The following is a 17,657-nucleotide window of genomic DNA, read 5'->3' as shown; positions in this document are numbered from 1 at the left end:
CTGAGAAGATGAACATATAGCCCATCATCATTAGCTTTTGTTTACAATGCATAAAATGGCCAAATGTTTGACTGTGTGTTTTAAGTTACATTTAAGATAAACTACTTGCTATTTCATGCTTACTTAAATGTCAATGAAGTAAATTTCACAAATAATGGCAAAAGACCCTAGCACCTCCTTGAAGCTCTTTCTTGCTCCCTCTTGCCACATGTGATCCCTGAACCTGCTGGTTCCTCTTCCCCTTCTGCCATAAGCAGAAGCAACCTGAGCCCCTCAACAGATGCAGTCAATTCAATGTTGCCAGGCATGAATAAAGTTTACACGTGGAAAAACTGTCCAATTCTTTCACTGAAGAAGTGAAAATTGGACAATATTTCCGTGTGTAAACATTATTCATGATGTGAAGAATACCTAAACTTTAGGCCTCACTGTAAAATATATTTCTAACTTCCAGATTATCTTATATACAACTCCTTTAAAATTCAAAATAACTGGACCTGGTGCCGTGGCTCATGCCTGCAGTTCCAGCACTTTGGGAAGCCTAGGCAGGTGGACCACTTGAGGTCAAGAGTTCAAGATCAGCCTGACCAACATGGTAAAACCCTGTCTCTACTAAAAATACAAAAATTAGCCAAGCGTGGTGGTAGGCACCTGTAATCCCAGCTACTCGGAGGCTGAGGCAGGAGAATTGCTTGAACCTGGGAGGCGGAGGTTGCAGTGAGCTGAGATCATGCCACTGCACTCTAGCCTGGGCAACAGAGCAATACTCTGCCTCAAAAAAAAAAAAAAAAAAATCATCATAACTATATAGTCAAGTCTCTTATGTACTACTATAAAACACACTTTTAGCACTGATATTTATAAATAAAATGTAGTCCTCTATATGGCAATGGCACTTATCCTCCTTACACATATAAACTAGAAAGGACTCATAGTATGAAATTAAAGCAATTTGTTTAAATTGTTTCTACAATACTGAAAAGTGGTTCACCAATAATTTAATACATGACTAATACTTTACTTATATTATTGCACTGTATATTCGTGCATACATCACATATAATAAAGTTCATGTGGGATGCACACTTTGTAGTAATCAATGCATACATTTGCCATATTACATAGGTTACTTTCTCATTTTAAATATTGTCACGTTTTATTAGTTGTATCAACTGCACAACAAAGGTGACTCTTATAGTTTGGATAATTTTCCCTTCCAAACCTCATGTTAAAATGATTTTCAATGCTGGAGGTGGGGCCTAATGGGAGGTATTTGGGTGATAAGGGCAGATCCTTCATCAATAGATTAACACCCTCCATGGAGGATTGAGGTGAGTAAGTTCTTACTATATTAATTTTCTTGAGAGCTGGTTGTTAAAAAGATCCTGGCATCTTCCTGTAGCTCTCTCTTGCTTCCTCTTGTATCATGTGATCTCTGCACCCACCGGCTCCCCTTCCCCTTCCATCATGAGTGGAAGTAGCCTGAGGCCCACATCAGATGCAGATGACAGCACCATACTTCATGTACAGCCTGCAGAACCATGAGTCAAATAAATCTATTTTCTGTATAAATTACCCAGCCTCAGGTATTCTTTTAGAACAACACAAATGGACTAAGACAGTGATAAATCACAAAATAACTCAATGGTTTATGCATAATTCCATCAATTTCAGTAAATAATGAACCATTTCTCGATAAATTTGTCAATTATTCCTAATTACACTAATTGATTCTTCTAATATGTTAAAAACACTTAGTTTAAAAGGGTAAAAGTAAGTAATGTAGATACAGATTGCTTACTGAATTTTCAATAAAATCTTCAAAATAATACTTTATGGATTAGTCAATTTAAAGGAAACAAAAATTAAGTAATATGATTTCATGGCTAAAGCATTTGAGGCAGAGATAACATTCTAATCAATATAGGAAATGGAAATAATTTTGGGATTAAAGCTGAATTAGCTCTCTGGACAATCTTAAACTAACAGAAATTTCATGGAAAATAGTTTATTTTCCCCATTCATTATAACTACAATAAAGCTACTTCCTCTCTATAAATATTTGATTAGTTCTTATTATGTTGTAAGGTTTTTTTTTTTTTTTTTTTTTTTTTAATAAGACTGATATTCCTCCAGAGAAGCAATCATTGGTTTCTGTTTACTCCATCTACAAAGGTGGGAAGGTTTGCAGCGGAACAGATTTCTTGGTCAAATTGCATTCTTCAAAAATATTAGCTTCAGCCTAGATTTAAAAATAAAAACAGTAATTTAAAAGTAACTATAGCTAACATTTAGTTAGTGCTTATTTAGGGTCAGTCACTGATGAATAATTTGGATGTATTAACTCATTTAATCCTGATTCTTTTCATTTCCTCACTTTACAGATGGAAATAATGAAGCACAGGAAAGTTAAGTAGCTCCAGGATATAATGAGCAAATGTTCACTCCATATTTAAACCCAAATAGTCTTGTTCATAGTATTTAATTATTTCTAAACTTTTAAGCACGTAAAAAAGAGAGAGGAGTATAATCATCCCTATGTATCCACTAATCAGCTTCAGTAACCATGAACTCAAGGTCAATCTTGATTTATTGTATCCTATCCCATCTCATACCCTTTCATCTTGCCCAAATAATTTTTAAATGCATTCCCAGCTTTATATCACTTTTTCTGTAAATATTTCAGTATATATCTCTAAATTAGAATGACTTTTAAAAAGCATAATCACAAAAGCAATATCAGATCGAAACAAAGAAACAAAAACAATAGAGAAACCACGATCATTTTGTATTGTCATCAAATATCCCAGTCAGTGTGGGCAAATAGCTCTAATCTCTAATATTTAAAAATAGGTTGTTCAAACCAAAATTCCATTAAGGCCCATACATTACCATCTTCTATGCTTCTTAGTCTCTTTTATTCTGTATTTCCCCATCTCTTTGCTTTATTTCTCATTACAATTTATTTTTCAGAAAAAAATTAAAATTATGCTTCAATTTTAAAAATGTTAATAGCTATAGAAAAGTTACAAAACTATAATAAAAGACATATGATTTTCACTTGAATAAAATTATTGTTAACATTTTGATATATTTGTGTGTTCTGTTGCTTTCTCTCTAACTCTATCCTCCTCTAAGTTATTAAAAGAAACATAGCATGGCCGAATTTAAGTTTGAAAGTGATAGCACAATTACAAACATTTGAGCCAGACTTTCAAGTTGATGTTAAGTGCAGTTAAGGAATCAAGGCTGTGTTCTAGAAAATATTAGCAGAGTAAAAAAAGACTTCATTATTGTATGTGCATCTTAAGGGAAAGGAGTCATATGTATTGTTACTGATCATACATTTAAAAACATGTATGTCGACAAAATCATTCCTAGTCAGGCTGACACATTCCATGACCCCTCTCTTTGATTGTGGCTAATATTGAAACAGGCACTGACTGAGATTGTAAAGCACATATTAAATACCTCCATCCCACAGCAGAAAGTAAGAGATACATTTGAGTGAGATGAAAAAGGAGCACAGCTGTTCTTATACATGCAATCCAAAATGTTCACCCTCTATCTGGTAAAGCCATTCTAGATTGAACTATGAGCACAGTTTTGTACTGTGTCACTGAGAGTGAAGGCACAAAGTGAAAAAGAAGGACAATCTTCCTGCAACTAGTCAGGTCATTCTAACTCAGCACTTTTTATATATATGTAAAAACAGTAAAGGTTGAATCCTTTCTTTTAGGGAAGCAGTATGCATATACCTCCAAGTTATAAAGTCACAAATCTTAATTGGTGACCACAGCAACTCGGCAGTACAATAAATTTTGGAGACAGCAAAGTGAAATAGAGAAGTTAATGGTTTACCCACACCCCAAGGACAATATATCCCCTAATACTAAATATGAATAGCACCAAAGTAGAACCTTGAAGGGAGAAACATTATTTTCCAACATGATGCACTTCATAGTGGCCTCATCATAGCATATGGCCTCTTTCTGAAGGTATTCTTAATTGGGTATATACAAGTAACCTTCCCTGATAAGTGTGAGCTCTCTGAGGGAAAGAATTTGTACCTGTTTTCCTTACTTTTTTATTTCCAGAGCTTTTAGCAGAGCCCAGCATTAGCAGACATTCAACAAATAACAAATAAATAACATTAGGACTGCCCTTTTTGTCTTGAAAATGAGTACATTAGGAAAGAGGGTCAATGTCAGCAACATGATGGAAAACAGGACTCCCTAGTGTTTATTTCCTGCAGAAACATCAATTTAAACAACTATTCACACATAAAAATACCTTCATAAGAGCTAAGGAAATCAGATAAGAGATTACAGCACCCACATATAGCACTGAAATAAGAAAATACCCATTGAAGAATGTAGGAAAGATAGTATTACATTACCCATGCCACTCTTCCACCAACTCTAAGCAAGAAAGTATGGAGAGATATATTTTCCACATGAAGGAGGAGAGGAATGTGAACATAGGACTTTGCTTCAGATCCCAACACCAGCCCTGTGCCCCCAAAAAACTAATGCTGGGCAGTGCCCCAGAGCCCCAGATTCCAGGACAGTACCTGTGGACTAAGCCTCTAGATCTGCTCTAGCACCAGGTTAGATTCTGTAGCCCCCAGCTCCAAGCCTGAGCAACAGACTTGATCTTCAGTCCACCACTGGGACTCCACCACTGGGCTGAACTCAGTAGCCCCAGACTCCGGACCTCATCCAACACAAGGCTGGCCCACAGCAGCCTCAGGCTCTGGTTTGCCCATACCCTAGGCCAACCCCAGAGGCCCAAGACTCCTGAATGCACCAGTACTGAGCTTGGCCATTGCCCCAGGCTTTAGGCCTTCACCAGCTAAAAGTCTACACCTGCAGCCCCAGTTATCAGGTCAGCACCTACAAACCCAACTCTCAGGCAAGTCCCTGCAGATACAGGATCCAGGCCCAACCATTGCCATGCCACTGCCTGTGGCATCAGATTCTAGGCTGGCCCAACAGAGCCTCCAAGTCCACCCTGGCACTAAGGAAGTTCCCATAGTTGCAGCATCCAGGCTATCCTTGCAAACTTTTTCTGGGCCTTTCTTAGCACCAGGCTGAACCCTGTAGTCTCAGGCTCTGGATCAGCCTCAATGCCAGGCAGACCCTAGTGGACCCATGTGCTGGACCAAACCCAATACCACGCTGACCCCTGCAGCCCTAGTCATTAGGTCAGCACCTGAAAACCCAGCCTCCAGGCAAGTTCCTATGGATATAATCTAGGTCCACTCACAGATAAGGCAGTTCTTATGGTCCTAGACTTCAAGTCTGCCCTAATGCCAAGTTGGCACTTCTGGCCTCAAACATCAAACAGGTAACCATGGACACAGGCCCCAAGACTTCCATTGTTTAACCAGGTTCCAGGCTATTCACCGAGGACCTAGGACCCAGTCAAGTTCTCACAGACCAAGCCTCTAGGGTAGTACCTATACACCAGCACCAGCAGATAAAAGTTACAGGCAAGTCCCCATGCCCTGGACTCCAGAGGACCCAGGGCCAAGGCCCACCATAGTATACTCCAGTGCCAAGGCACACACTGTGGACATTGAGGACACTGAGAGCCCAAGAACACCCCTGTAGACCCAAGTTCCAAGCCAGTCCTCATGGACTCAGACCTGTTCCTGTGGAGTTAAGGCTCCATTTTCATCCCAATGGAACCAAATGCCAAACTCATCCTAGTGGGTGGCCAGCCCTTGAAGACTCAGGCTCATGGCCCGCCCCAGTGCCAAGGCAGCCCTTGTAGACTCCGGGTTAAGGAAAGCCATAGGTTCTAGGCCTACCTACCTCCTGACCTAGGCATCAGGACAACTCGACTTTAGATTCCAGCAATAAGCCAACTCTTGAATCATGCCAGGTGGTCTGTTCAGAATCTCTGGACAGACTGACTGAGGAGGGTTTCCCAGACAAAGAACCTGGAAGAAAAAACTACTTCTAATGCATCCACATCAATGTAAGGCAACAAGAACCATGAAAAACCAAGGATATAGAACATCACCAAAAGAACAAAATCTCCCAGTAGCTGACCTAAGAAAATGGAGATATAAAAACTCCTTGAGAAAGAATTCCAAATAACTGTTTTAAAGAAGCTCAGTGAACTTTAAGAAAACATAGAAAATGAGTAAATAAAATCAGGAAGACAATAAATGATCCAAAACAATAAATTTAACAAATAATCAATAATATATAGTATAAATCAAATTCTAGAGCTGAAAAATATGATGAATGAAATTAACAATGCATTAGAGAACATCAACAGCAGAATTCGTCATGACAAAGAAAATCTGTGAACTCAAAGAAAGGATATTTAAAAATACACAGTCAGAGGAGAAATAATAAAACAAGAAGAAAACATCTTTATGGAATTTATTGAACAGCATCAAGACAGCACATATTTAAATCATAAAAGTATAGAAGAAGAGAAAAAAGGGGGTAGAAAGCTTGGTTTTAAACGTAATACCAGACACTTTCAAAATTTGAGGAAAGATATAAATATCCAGGTACAGGAAGGTTAAGGATCTCCAACTGTCAAAAATTAAAGACAAAGAAAAAATCCTGAAAGCAGCAATAAAAAAGCATCAAATAACATATAAAGGAGGGACAATAAAACTAGCAACATATTTCTCAGCAGAGCACTTATAGCCCAGGAGAGAGTGGGATGAATTACTTAGCTATTGAAGGAAAAAACTATCAACTAAGAATATTGTGCCCAGCAAATCTGTGTTTTAGAAATGAAGGAAAGTTAGACTTTCCCAGACAAACAAAAGCTGAGGGATTACCTCATCACTAGACTTGTCTCACAAAAATGGATAAACGGCGTTCTTCCAACCAGTAACATGAAACATGAAAGTGTAAAACCAACTGATAAAAGTGAGTACTGCAAAAGTATGTACAAATTCAGAATAATCTAATAATGTAATGCTGGTATATACACCACTTACGTATTTAGTATGAAAGTTAAAAGAAAAAATATTAAAAATAATTATCATTACAATAATTAGTTAAGAAATATACACTATTAAAATATGCAAATTAAAACATCAAAATACATGTCAAGATGGAGTGGAATGAAAATGTAGAGTTTCTTAATGCTCTCAAAGTTAAGTTGTTATTACCCCCTTTTTTTTTTTTGAGAAAGAGTCTCACTCTGTTGCATAGGCTGGAGTGCAGTGGCGCAATCTCGGCTCACTGCAACCTTCACCTGCCAGGTTCAAGTGATTCTCCTACCTTACCCTTCTGAGTGGCTGGAATTACAGGTGTGTGCCAACATGCCCTGCTAATTTTTGTATTTTTAACAGAGATGAGGTTTTGCCATGTTGTCCAGGTTGGTCTTGAACTCTTGACCTCAGGTGATCCACCCACCTCGGACTCCCAAATTGCTGGGATTATAGGTGTGAGCCACTGCACCTGGCCTAAGTTGTTATTATCTTAATGTGGCCTCTTATAACTATAAAATATACGTTTAAGTTTTACAATAACCACAAAGCAAAAATATATAATAGATATACCAAAGATAAAAAGGTAGGAATAAAAGCATATCACTAGAGAAAAAAGTACTTCATCACAATGGAAGCCATCGAGAGTGGAAGAAAGAAACAAAAGATCTACAAAATAACCAGAAAACAATGAATAGGAAGACAGCAGTAAGTCCTCACCTATCAATAATTACCTTGAATGTAAATTAATTAATTTATCCAATCAAAAATATAGAGTGGCTGAATACATTAAATAAACAAGACCCAAATATATGCTTCTTGTTAGAGATTCATTTCACTTGTAAGGACACATAGAGGCTGAAAGTAAATAAATGAAAAAAGATGTACATGCAAATGAAAACCAAAGTAAGTAGCTATATTTAGATAAGACAGGGTTTAAGTCAAAAACTGAATACAAAGATAAAAAGGTCATTTTATGGTGTTAAATGGGTCAACTTAGTAGAGGTTATAACAATATAAAAATAAAAATGTTACAGTATGTAAATACACAAAACTAATGTTAAATATCTGAGGGGAGAGATAGACTGTAATATAATAATACTAGAGAAATCCATTGCTTCATTTCCAGCAATGGACAGTTCATTCAGACAGAAAATCAATAAGAAAACGTGGGACTTAAACTACATCTTAGACCAAATGGACCTAACCGACATGTATGGAACATTATATTCAACAGTAACAGGAAACACTTTCTTCTCAAGTGTACACAGGACATTCTCCTGGATAGCCTATATGTGAGGCAACAAAACAAGGTTTAGTAGATTTAAGAAAATTAAAATGATATCAATTTTTATTGATCAATTTTTATTGTGATCAAATTTTATTGATCACAATGGTATAAAACCAAAAAAGGAATCAATAACAAGAGTTATTTCGGGAAATTATGAAATACATGGAAATTAAACAACATGCTTCTGAACAACCAGTCATTGAAGAAATTAAAAGGAAAAATTTAAATTGTCTTCAAACAAATGAAAATGGAAGACAATGGAAGATAAAACCAAAACTTAAGGAATGCAACAAAAGCAATCGTAAGAGGAAAGTTTGTAGCAATAAATGCCTAGATCAAAAAAGAAAGATGTCAAATAAATAACATAATATTACACTTCCCAGAACTAGAAAAAGAAGAACAAATTAAGCTCAAAGTTAGCAGAAGGAAGGAAATAATAAAGACCAGAACAAAATCAAATGAAAGAGAGACTAGAAAAACAATAAACACACATAACCTACCTAGACTGAATCATGAAGTACTGGTTGAGTATCCCTTATCTGATATGCTTGAGACCAGAGTGGTTTGGACTTAAATTTTTTTTTCAGATTTTGAAATATGTGCATGTACATAATGAGATATCTCGGGGATGGGAACCAGATCTAAGCACAAAATTTACGGGTGTTTCACGTATTCCTTATATACAGAGCCTGAATGTGATTTTATACAATATTTTCAATTATATGCATGCAACAAAGTTTGAATATATTGAACCAACAGAAAGCAAAGGTGTCACTATCTCAGCCACTTCTGTACAATCTGTAATTGTTTCCTTATTCTGAATTTATATGCAACTGATAAGCAATAATTTTCTTATACTTACACATATGTACTTAACAGTAAAACATGACATGCTATTATAAAGTGAAAAAAATAATGTGTTCAGGGTAACTAAGCAACACAGTAGCAACCCCAGAATACTTGTGTAAACTGTTAATAACAACACTAAAAAACAGCAGACTTTCACTCTACCTATGATGCTTTGTTTTCATTAAGAGGTTACTGTACATCATTTTATTTTTTAGATGAAAAGAAACATTGGAAACAGTTGAGGGACCAGAAAGTGGGTCCTCTAGAAATGAGAAGAAATTCGGAGAGATGGCTTTTTAAAATATTTCCTCTAGAGTATTTTCTTTCATTAACAATTTTTGTTTTAGAAATCTCTTTTTGATTTTATAAACTGACATGCTTTATTGTTCTATATATAATGGCTTATAATACATGCTGCTCTAGTCCTTGAAGAAGCCCATCACACATATTTACTATGTTGTCTATAGGCGCTTGTTCTGCAGTATTAACAACATCATTTTGATTGTTACTATTATTATAATCATCTTGCTTCGGAATCGTTTTGGCTGTTTCTCCATTTATTAGTAAATGAATAACTGGAGTCTCATTACTGACATTAAAAAGTTATTTGATAGCCATTTGTTTCTCCTTACTGATGGACTCTGGAGGTCTGTTTCTGAGGATTTAAGGAAGCCATACATTACTTTATTATCTCCATAGAATCCTTCAAAGTGAACACCTGGGTTGTTTTAATTAATGGACATATTCACATGACAGGGATTGTGCCTGACATGCACAACTATGTCTTTAGCTACTGTGTTCCAAGGCATTGAAAACAGAATATATGGCGTCCTTCATGATACACTACTCCTGAAAACCTTCCACACCCACCCACATATTCGTTCACTGCTGTTAGTGTGTTGTTCAAGAAAGTGCTTTGTGTGTGTCTGTATATATATATATGTACATTACAGTATATATACACTCTATATATACTCTTCATTGATCTAAGAATACCCTGGTCAGAGGGCTGAATTAATGAAGTCATATTTGGGGGACAGTACATGCTATAAACGTTATGTTTGATGAGAATTATAGCTGGAGGAGGAGAAGAAAAATTTTCAAGAAAAAACAAAATCTGGCTGTTTTCATCCAGTCCATTTGCAGTAAGTGCAAGGCACTGAAAACAAAGGTTTGTGAAACCAATGGGAAAAGATGGCCTTGGTGATTTGTGCCTTTTTTGTTAACATAATAATGTACTGGTAGGATATTCACTCCTCGAAAACACTGAGGACACAACTTTTGACTATGACAGCAAGTTTACACTTATGCATGCCTATTGCATTAGCATATCCCAGCACATTCATTCTACCCATGGCATCCTTAATTTCTATAGGGGCTGTCTTATGGGTTGTAGTCAGTGTCTTTCCAGGGCAATAACATTAAGACAGTGATGTTTTATCAGCATTATAGATTTGGTCTATTACGGTCTGTAGACTTGGCATCAGATCTTCATCAGCGATAACTTTGAGAAATACATTGATGAGTTTTCTACTACTTTGTGACAAGTAAATGTGTTATCAACACAATTTTTTAAAATTAATGTTGCGCCTTTTCTTAAATTTCTGCAACCATTCTGTTGAATATTCACATTTCTATTCAACGTATAGTTCATTGTGATAGATCTTTGCTTGTTTCATGATCAGCATACCATTAAGTAGCATATGTTTACTTCAATGCTGACAGATCCACGCTTTCAAAACACAATCAAGACCTTCATTTTAGCTTTATAAAGTGTTTTACTATTTATCCTTAACTTCTGTTGATCACTTTCATTATAGCACTTCAATAGTTTATCCTTCTCTTTCTTCAGGTTTTATAAAGAGGTCATTCCAACATCCTACTCTTCTGTAAGACATTACACACTTACATTATTGTTCAATTTGACTTTTTGTGCTACAGATGAACATGAATGCTTCTTTTTTTTCTTATCACTGTTAACTATAGAAAAATCTGTAGGTCTTTTTGACATTTTCAACAATATCTTTACACCACAGAGTAGAGAATAAGCACAAATGGGTAATGCACATCAAATGTTACCCTACATGGGGCATCACAGGGAACTTGTTGTTGGCATATCTGGCCTGCATGCATATCATTTTATTACCCTATGTGGGAATACTTGCATGGGGGAATCTGAGCAAGTGTGGAAAAGTTATATCACAGCTGAAAGCAAGCTGGATCTTTTTTCCTTGGGGATGTTGAATAAATTGTGTAGTGTGCCTGTATTTTGACTGTGATCCATCACATGAGGTCAGGTGTAGAACTTTCGCCTTGTGGCATCGTATCAGCTCTAAAAAGTTTCAGATTTTGGAGCATTTCACATTTCAGATATTTGGGTTAGGGACACTCCACCTGTAACAGAAACTCTGAACAGGCCAGTAATGAGTAGGAAGATCAAATTGTTACTAATAAGGATTAAATAAGAAGTCTCCCATCAAAGAAAAGCCCAGGACCTCATGGCTTTACTGCTGAATTCTACCAAACATTTAAGGAAGAACTAATTCCAATCCTTCTCAAACTCTCCCAAAAAGTTGAAGAAGGAAGCACTTCAAACTCATTTTATGAGGCCAGCTTTACCCTGATATGAAAACCAGACAAGGATACTGCCCCCCCAAAAAAGAAACAAAATTAAGGGTCACTATCCCTGTAATATCAATTTTTTTGGTGGAAAAAATCCTCAACGAAAAGTGCTAGCAAACAAAATTCAACACCACATTAAAATATCATGGTAAATTTATATTTACCATGATAAATTGAGATTTATACCGGGGATGCAAGGATGGTTCAGGATACAAAAATCTATAAATATGATATACCGTATTAATAGAAAGAAGATCAAAACCTGTATGATCATTTCAATAGATGCAGAAAAAAATTTAAACTCAACATCCTTTCATGATAAATTCTCTCAAAAATTAGATATAAAAGGAATATACATTAACACAATGAAGGCCATGTATGACAAACTCACAGCTAACATCATACTCAATGGTAAAAAGTTCGAAGTTTTTCCTCTGATATCAGAAAAAAGACAAGAATGTTGATTCCTACCACATCTGTTCAACATAGTATTGGAGTCTTATTCATGCAATTAGGCAAGAGATGAATTCAAAGGTCCCTCTTTTCAAATAAAATAATCTTATATAGAGATAACCCTAAAGATTCCACCAAAGTTCTGTTAGAACTAATACATAAATCACTAAACTTGCAGTATATGCAATCAACATATAAAAAATCACTAATGTTTTTATAAAATAATAATGAACAATCCAACACAGAAAGTAAGAAAACAATCTCATTTAAAATAAGTACAAAAATAATGGGCATAAATTTAACTAAGGATGTGAATAACCTATACACTCTGTAAAGCACTGATGAAAGAAATTGAATGACATAAATGAATGGAAAGATATTCTGTGTTCATGGATTGGAAGGATGAATACTTTAAAATGTTCATCCTAGGCAAAGTGATCTACAGATTAAATGGCACTTCTATTATACAATTCCAATGACATTTTTCACAGAAATAGAAAAAAATCCTAAAGTTTATATGAAACCAAAAAAGCATCCAAATAGTCAAAGCAATCTTGAATAGAGAGAACAAAGCTGGATGCATCACACTAATTAATTTAGAAATATGCCACAAAGAAACAGCAACCAACATGTTGCTAACATTAAAAAAGACACATAGACCAATGGATCAGAATGGAGAGTTCAGAAATAAATCTACACATTTACAGTCAATGCATTTTTGGCAAAGCTGCCAAGTACACACAACAGGGAAAGGATAGTCTGTTCAATAAATGATACTGGGACAGCTAAACATCTACATGCAGAATAAAATTTGACTTTTATTTCACATCATATACAAAAACCAACTCAAAATTGATAAAAGACTTAAATATAAGCCCCGACACTGTAAAACTGCTGAAGAAAAGGGGGGGGGGAGAGATCCCCATGACATTAGTCCGGCAATATATTTTTGGTAGTGACTCCAAAAGCACAGTCCAAAAAAAAAAAAAAAAAAAAAAGCACAGTCAAATCAGATTGCCTCAAAGTACAAAGCTCTGCAGTCAAGGAAACAATTAATAAGATGAAGAGACAACAATTAGGACAGGAAAAATACAGTAGTCCCTTTTTATCCATAGTTTTGCTTTCAGTAGTTTCAGTTACTGATGGTCAACCACCCAAAAAATAGGTGAATGCAGTACAATAGGACATTATGAGAGAGAGAGAGAGAGAGGGGCAGAGAGAGAGAGACCACATTCACATAACTTTTATATTCAGTATATTATCAGTACTATCTGTGATTTCAAGCATCCGCTGTATGTCTTGGAACATATCCTCCAAAGATAAGCAGGTGACTACTGTATTTGCAATCATAAATTTGATAAGGGGTTAATATCCAAAATTGATGAGGAATTCAAATGACTAAAGACTAAGAAAACAAATAACCTGGTTAAAAATGGGCAAAGGACCTGAATAGACATTTTTCAGAAGAAGACATACGAATGCCCCAAAGATTAAACAAAATGCTCAATATCACTAATCATCAGAGAAATGCAAAGTAAAACTACCATGAGACACTACCTCACACCTGTTAGGATGTCTACTAGCAAAACACAAAAGGTAGCAAGTGTTGACAAGTATGTAGAGAAATGTAACCCTTGTTACATTGGTGGGTATGTAAATTAGCACAGCCATTATGCAAAACTATGGAGATTCCTCAAACATTAAAAAATAGAGGTACCATATGATCCAGCAATCCCACTGCTAGGAATATATCCAAAAGAAATGAAATTGGTATGTTGAAGAAATATCTGCACTTCAATATTTATTGTGGCATTATTCATAATAGCCAAGGTATGGAATCAGCCTAAACATCCATAGATGCATGAAGAGATAAAGACAATGAGGTGTATATATATGCACAATGGAATTCTATTCACTCTTTAAAAAGAAGAAAATCCTGTCATTTGTGACAACATAGATAAACCTGGAGGACATTACGTTAAGTGAAATAAGTCAGGTACAAAAACACAAATACCATATTATCTCACTTATATGTGGAACCTAGAAACATTGAACTCAGAGGCAGAAAGAAAATGGTGGTTCCCAGGGGATAGGGGTGGGGGTTGAGGGTTTGTAGAGATGTCAGTCAAATAATACAAAATTTCAGTTAGGAAGAATAAGTTCAAGACATCTAGTTTCACAATATGGTGACTATACTTAACAATATATTACATTCCCAAAACCTGCTAAGAGGGTAGATTTGAAGTGCTCTCTCCACAAAAAAATTAAAAGCATATGAGGTAATGCACATGTTAATTAGCTTGATTGAGACATTCTACAATACGTACATATTTCAAAACAACATATTGTTCATGGTAAATACATAAAAGCTGCCAATTAAAAATAAATTTTATAAAAGAAAATGTGTAAAAAAAGCAAACAGAACAGAAATCAGAAGTACTAGATTCATATAATTAAAATAACTGCTCATGGTTGGGAGTGTGGTACCGAACCATTTCAGGGACACCTTTGTAGCTCACACCAAGCTAATGTACAAATTACCATTAATGGATAGTAGTTGTCATCACATACATCCTTGCATTTCTACTAGAAATATCCCATTTAAATCAGTTAAAATTTCAAAGATATAAATAGATTGGGAACTGTTAATATATAATTATTTTAAATGTTGAAAAATAACATTTGTATCTAATTAATATTTAAAATGCTTTGAAAAATCGATCTCTCGCTCTTCCCTACTGCTCCTTCAAGTATAAAAAGCATCTTTGTGATTCTATGTAGTGTAAATTTCATTATAAGTTCTTAAGAGAGAAAGCTAAAAAAAAGAAAAGAAAAAACAATCTTTGCTAAATTCTCATTATAAGAAAAAGATTCATCAAGGGAGAGAGGAGAAAATTGTCCTCTTCTGGAATAATTTCCAGACAGAATAAATTCATTTGGAAATCCATAATCTATACTTCCTATGCAATAGTACGTATCTTTTATTCTACTCATTGCTTAACTGATTGACTCAGCCAGTTTCCAGCAGCTTCACGCAGTACTACTTGACTGCATTTTTAAGTTAATTTTTAATTATTATGGGTACACATAATGTTTTGATGCAGGCATATAATGTGTAACGATCACATCAGGCTCATTGGGGTATCCATCACCTCAAGCATTCATCATTTCCTTGTGTTAAGAATCTTCTAATTCCACTATTTAGCTATTTTAAAACATACAGTAAATTATTGCCGGCTGTAGTCATCCTGTTGTGCTATCAAATATTAGATCATTAGTTACATTTTTGCACCCATTTACCATTTACCCATTTACCCATTTACCATTTACCCATTTACCATTCTCACTTTTTACCCCCACTCCCCACTATCCCTCCCAGCTGCTGGTAAACATCATTCTACTCTTTATCTCCGTGAGTTCAATTGTTTTAATTTTTAGGTTCTACATATGAGTGAGAACATACACAATTTCTCTTTCCGTGCCTCCCTTATTTTACTTAACATAATGATCGCCAGTTCCATCCATCATGTCTCAAATGACAGGATTTCATTTATTTTTATGGCTGAAAAATATTTCATTGTGCATATGAACCCCATTTTCTGTGTCCATTCATCTGTTGATGGACACTTGAGTTGATTCCGAATCTTTGCTATTGTGAATAGTGATGCAGTAAACAAAGGAGTGCAGATAACTCCTCAATATACTGATTTCCTAGTACTGGGATTGCTGAATCTTATGGTAGTTCTATTTTTAGCTTTATGAGGCACTTCCATACTATTCTGCATAGTGACTGTACTAATTTACATTCCTACCGATGGTGTATGAAGATTTCCCTTTCTCTACATCCTTGTCAATATTCATTATTGCCTATCTTTTGGACGGAATCCATTTTAACTGGGGAAAGATGATATCTCATTGTAGTTTTGATTTATATTTCTCCAATGACTAATGGCATTGAGTATTTTTTCCATATACATATTAGCGGCCTAGTTCCATTCTTCTGCAGTATTAGCAGTCTAGTTCCATTCTTCCATATAGATATCCATTTTTCCCAGCAGCACTTACTTAAGAGACTGTCATTCTCCCAAAGTTTGCTTTTGGCACCTTTGTGACTGCATTATGCCTCAGCCTATGTTGAAGCATCTTTTACTTCCTGTCCAGGGGCTTCTATAACTCATGGTATGAGAGTTTGCAAAATCCCACTCCATACTGATAAATTAACAACCGAAATTCTGATAAATTAATAGTACATGGGTCCACCCTTGACCACTGTGGATGTTGAGGAATCAAGTGTAAATTATTTTCTCTTTTATTTCCCAGGCAGGCATTTTGAAGATACATTTCTAAGATTTTAAAGAGGGTCACAGTGAGATGGAGCACCAGTTAGTTGTAATAGTGGCAAAAAATATAGCAGTATATTTGTTGTCCTTTTCTACCTTTTCTATTTTTCTAGAACTCCATTGCTGCTTTCTGAGATTATTCTCAAAAAATTATCTACACACAAGCCTTTGGCCTAGGCTTTACTTTCAAGAAGCACTGGGTTAAGATTATAAGGTTTTTGTTATTTTCTATGAATATCTTGCTGTGAAGCTATGTTTTCTAGAATTTAAGATGTTATCATTCCTCAGTTAAAAATGTTCCAATAATTCCTCACAATTATTAGCATAAATAGCCTTACAAGGCCTTTACAGGTTCTATGCTACCTGGTATCTAGCTACAGCTGTGTCATCATCTTCTATCATGTTCTCTACCTCACATAACCACTCCTATTGCCTTAAAGTTTCTGAAGCCTTCATAACTATATGCTCACTTTGACACTTGGACTTGTTATTTGTTCTTCCTAGAATGTTCTTATAACAGATGTTTGCATAACACACTTGTTCACTTCTTGCAGATCACTGTTAAAATGCTATTTTCTCTACTTCTGTTATCATTTTTCTAGAAGAGAAATACTTTTTAATCTTTGTTTTATTTCCCTGTTATATCTTTCCTTTTAATGTAAAGAGAAAGTTTATTCAGGAAGAAACAGTGATAGAATACCTTTGGGCATTGGAGTCTCATAGCTATATTAACAATGAGGGAGAGACAGAGTACAACATACGCATGTGGAGAAAGTGGTTATCATATTGTGATATAAGAAGTACATAATTGGTCTTTATCCCTTGTTCCTGGCACAGAGCTGGTAAAAATGTTTGGATTCTCCCAAGTGATTGTGCCTTTTTTATGCTAATGAGATGATTGGTGGCTGGGTGCCCCTGAATAGCTTCAACATGGGAGTTGATCACTAGAAAGTCCAAGACATGATTAGAAGGTTGAAACTTTCAATCTCACTCCCCAACCTCTAACGGGGAGAGAAAGGCTGAAGATTGAGCCAATCATCCATGGCTAATGACGTTATAGTCAATATCCACACATTGAAACCTCCATAAAAAGTCCCTAAACTATGGAAAACAGAGTTGCTGGAAAGGCGGTGCA

At 35.5% G+C, this 17,657-nt stretch overlaps 1 protein-coding gene across 1 annotated transcript in view; it reads right to left on the bottom strand.

Annotated features, from left to right (window-relative positions):
* Positions 1-17,657, bottom strand: part of ZNF804A (zinc finger protein 804A) — a 343,691-nt gene that overhangs the window by 73,577 nt on the left and 252,457 nt on the right. The window lies entirely within an intron of this gene.

This window comes from Macaca fascicularis, chromosome 12 (genome assembly GCF_037993035.2).
Source record: "Macaca fascicularis isolate 582-1 chromosome 12, T2T-MFA8v1.1".
In the NCBI taxonomy this organism is placed as follows: Eukaryota; Metazoa; Chordata; class Mammalia; order Primates; family Cercopithecidae; genus Macaca; species Macaca fascicularis.
This window is presented reverse-complemented; position numbering and strand designations above follow the sequence as displayed.